This window comes from Humulus lupulus, chromosome 6 (genome assembly GCF_963169125.1).
Source record: "Humulus lupulus chromosome 6, drHumLupu1.1, whole genome shotgun sequence".
Classification (NCBI taxonomy): domain Eukaryota; kingdom Viridiplantae; phylum Streptophyta; class Magnoliopsida; order Rosales; family Cannabaceae; genus Humulus; species Humulus lupulus.
In genome coordinates this window covers 94,413,731-94,418,063 of record NC_084798.1, presented here as the reverse complement: position 1 = coordinate 94,418,063, position 4,333 = coordinate 94,413,731, and the positions used below count along the sequence as shown (strand labels likewise).

At 33.3% G+C, this 4,333-nt stretch overlaps 1 non-coding gene across 1 annotated transcript; it reads left to right on the top strand.

Annotated features, from left to right (window-relative positions):
* Positions 1 to 3,454: 3,454 nt before the first annotated feature.
* LOC133787270 (small nucleolar RNA R71) lies at positions 3,455 to 3,561 on the top strand. Its single transcript, XR_009872300.1, has one exon. It is a non-coding gene; the product is annotated as a small nucleolar RNA R71 (small nucleolar RNA).
* The last annotated feature ends 772 nt before the right edge of the window (positions 3,562 to 4,333 follow it).

Below are 4,333 nucleotides of genomic sequence, written 5' to 3'. Positions count from 1 at the left end.
AGTAAGGATCATCCCAAATAAAAATTTTCACCTCAGAATAAAATTTAGATTTATCATGCTTAGACCAATTAGATGGTATTTCTTTAGTGACCAAATAATTAACAATATCAGCATACCAAGGCAAGGAAGAAACATGCATCAATTGTTCATTAGGAAAAGTTTCAGTGATAGGAGTGGAGTCATGATCAAACGAGACTTAGCATCTTTTTTCGATAAGAGATATTTTAATGCAGCATGATCAGAATAAACAATAATTTTAGACCCTGACAAATAAGATCTAAATTTCTCCAATGCAAAAACAACAGCAAGCAATTCTTTTTCGGTTGTGGAATAATTTAATTGAGCATCATTTAAAGTTTTGCTAGCATAGTAAATTACATGAGGTATTTTTTCAAGTCTTTGTCGTAAGACAGCACCTATTGCATAATCAGAAGCATCACACATTATTTCAAAAAGTATTTTCCAATCAGGGGGGCGAATAATAGGTGCAGTAGTCAACAATTTTATTAATTTTTCAAAGGGAACATGGTAGTTATTATCAAAGGCAAAAGCATTTTCTTTTCCAAGTAAATGGCATAAAGGCAGAGAAATTTTGCTAAAGTCTTTTATAATTCTTCTATAAAAACCGGCATGGCCTAAGAATGATCTAATTTCTTTCACAGTTTTAGGTGGGGGAAGTTTTGAAATAAGATCAACTTTAGCTTTATCAACTTCTATTCCCTCAGATGAGATTACAAGACCTAAAACAATTCCTTTTTTAACCATAAAATGACATTTTTCCCAGTTAAGCACAAGGTTTTTCTCTTTGCAACGAATTAAAACAAGTGAAAGATGGTGCAAACATTCATCAAAAGAGGAACAAAACACAGAAAAATCATCCATAAACACTTCAAGAAATCTTTCAACGATGTCAGAAAAAATTGAAATCATACACCTTTGAAAAGTCGCAGATGCATTGCATAATCCAAAAGGCATGAGACGATAGGAAAAAGTTCCGAAAGGGCATGTAAATGTAGTCTTTTCTTAATCTTCTGGGGAAATGAGGATTTGGTTATATCCCGAATACCCATCAAGAAAGCAATAATATGCATGGCCAGCTAATCCTTCAAGCATTTGATCAATAAAAGGTAATGGAAAATGGTATTTTCTAGTAACATTATTTAGCTTTCTATAGTTTATGCACACTCTCCACCCCGTTTGTACTCTAGTAGGGATTAATTCATTTTTCTCATTTTCAACAATTGTGATCCCAGACTTCTTAGGCACAACTTGAACTGGACTAACCCATTGACTATCAGAAATAGGGTAAATGATAGCTACGTCTAACAATTTTATCACCTCTTCTCTAACTACTTCATTCATATTTGGATTTAACCTTCTTTGACATTCCCGAGAGGTTTTAGCATTCTCTTCTAGATGGATTCTATGCATACATATGGATGGGCTAATTCCTTTAATGTCTCCAATGGTCCAACCTATGGCTTCTTTATGTTTTCTAAGGACATCTAACAATTTATCTTCTTGTTCTTTATCTAAAGCAAATGCTATGATAACAGGTAAGGTTTCAGATTCTCCTAGAAAAGCATATTTTAAATTTTCTAGTAAAGGTTTAAGGTCTAACTTTGGAGACTCAGAGATTGATTGAACATGATCTAAGGGTGAAAAATGTTCAACTTTGGTTTCATTTAAGGGTATAGGCTCTAGCAAAGCATTCACATCATCATTAAAGTCATCAACATGCATGTTCATACCAAAGTATTTTTTACAAAAGTCAAGTAAGTCATTTCCATCATCTTCACATATACTATCTATAATGTTAACTTCATGCACTTCCTCACACTCAGCAGATTTAACCACATTAAATACATTCAATTCAGTAGTCATATTTCCAAAAGATAATTTCAAAACACCATTACGACAATTTATGATTGCATTAGATGTAGCTAAGAATGGTCTACCTAAAATGATAGGAATTTGAGCATGCATATTTTCCACAGGTTGAGTATCAAGAATGATGAAGTCAACAGGAAAATAAAATTTATCAACTTTTATCAAAACATCCTCTATAATGCCTCTAGGAATTTTCACAGAACGATCGGCTAATTGAAGAGTTATAGAGGTAGGTTTTAGCTCACCAAGACCAAGTTGCTTATAAACATAATAAGGCAATAAATTCACACTAGCACCCAAATCAAGTAAAGCTTTGTTAATAAAATGATCACCAGTAATGCATGAAATTGTGGGACACCCAGGATCTTTATATTTAACAAGACTCTTATATTGAATAATGGAACTAGCTTGTTCAGTTAAAAACGCCTTTTTAGGAACATTAGTGTTTCTTTTAACAGTACAAAGATCCTTTAAATTTTTAGAGTAGGCAGGAATTTGTTTAATGGCATCTAAGAAATGGATATTGATACTAACTTGTTTAAAAACTTCTAAGATGTCTTTATATTGGCCGCCTTTTTTAATTGGAAGTAATCTTTGTGGGAATGAGGCTTTTGGAATGAAAGGATGGATTGGAGTTTCCTTGTTTGAAAAGTCATTGGCATTAGAACTAGAAGGCTAACTCTTTTCTTTTTCTTTTTCGTTTTCAACCTCGGGTATGTAATCGGGTTTGACAATGTTCTTTCCAGACCTAAGAGTTGAAATTGATTTGACTTCTTCATTATTACTAGACTTTCCTATCTCATATTGACAATTTGGATTAGGGATAGGTTGACTATGGAATGTTCCTTTTTCTCTATGAGCTAAAGTGGTGGCGAGTTGTCCTACTTGTGTGTCGAGTTTGGTAATTGATTGAGATTGATTTTGTTGGATTTGTTGAGTGGATTGCATAAATTGTTGTAAAGTATCTTCTAAGGAAGGTTTTCTTTGTTGAGGATATGGTTGATTTTGTGGGGCATGAGCTTGGTTTTGTGTGTTGTATTGGTGCCCTTAATTCATTTGGGGTTGGTTTTGTCTCCATGAAAAGTTCGGATGGTTTCTCCAATTTGGATTGTCGGTGGATGAAAATGGGCTATCATTTGGTTTCCCATAAGCATGAAGTGCATTGGCCTCCTCAAAAAAGGCTTCTTGGTAGGAAGGACATGATTGGGCATTATGGCACGGACTAGAACATACAGAATAAACATCTTTTCTTGGTTGTATTGGAGAGTTTATAGTTTGGCTTATGGCTAAAGCTTCTACTTTTATCGCTAATTTGTCTAAGAATGTTCTTAAGTCTAATTCTTCTTTTACTTCATACCTTCCTCCTCTTTTTGGTGAATTAGTTGACCTAGACCTAGGATCAAAATAATTCCATTGTTGTGAATTGACAAATAAATCTTCAAGGGCGTCCCACGCCTCTTGTCCTTGAAATTTTAAAAAATTTCCAGTATGCATAGATTGAATCATTTGATGATTAGAGGGAGTGAAACCATCATAAAAATATTTTACAAGTCTCCATTTTTCAAAACCATGATGAGGACATTTTAATAATAAATCTTTAAATCTTTCCCAACATTCATAAAACTCTTCATTATCTTTTTGAAAAAACTCGGAGATTTCTCTCCTCAGACTATCAGTTTTAGACATAGGAAAAAATTTCAGCAAGAATTTATTATAAAGTTGATCCCATGTAGTTATAGACCCCGTGGGAAGGGAATTTTACCAAGCTTTTGATTTGTCTTTTAATGAAAAAGGAAACAATCTTAGTTTCACCGACTCATCAGAAAAATTTTGAAATTTAAATGTTGAACAAATTTCTAAGAAATCTTTGACATGCATGTAAGGATCCTCTTTGTCTAACCCATAAAAAGATGGCAAAAATTGAATGATTGCTGGTTTGAGCTCAAAATGAGTAGCAGAAGTTGTAGGAAGAACGATACATGAAGGAGCATTAGATGAAATAGGTGCAAAATATTCAAGCAAAGTTTTTTCAGGCACAACATTTTCATCAACAGGATTAGCAATCGGTTCCATGATGCTCAAATTTTTACTAACACTTTCAATTTCAAACAAAGATAAACGTCTTTTTACTAATCGTTTTTTAGAGTTACGTTCCCAATGATGCATACAATTTTAACAAACAAAACAACAAATATAATCTCAAACAAATAATTTTCTGATGTGGAAGATCAGTTAAAACCGCAACCACAGAGCATACTTATAATTTTTAGAGATTTCAAAACAATATAATTCTTATGGTTTACTTGTCCCCAGGCCTATTTGATTCCACTTACTCACGCACTACTAACAACTCCCCGAGGTTAATTAGTAGAGGCGGATTGGGAATTTTGTTCAAGTTTCCTTTAAGCAAAAATTGCTTATGGTGAAAGGACAAGATTTAGGT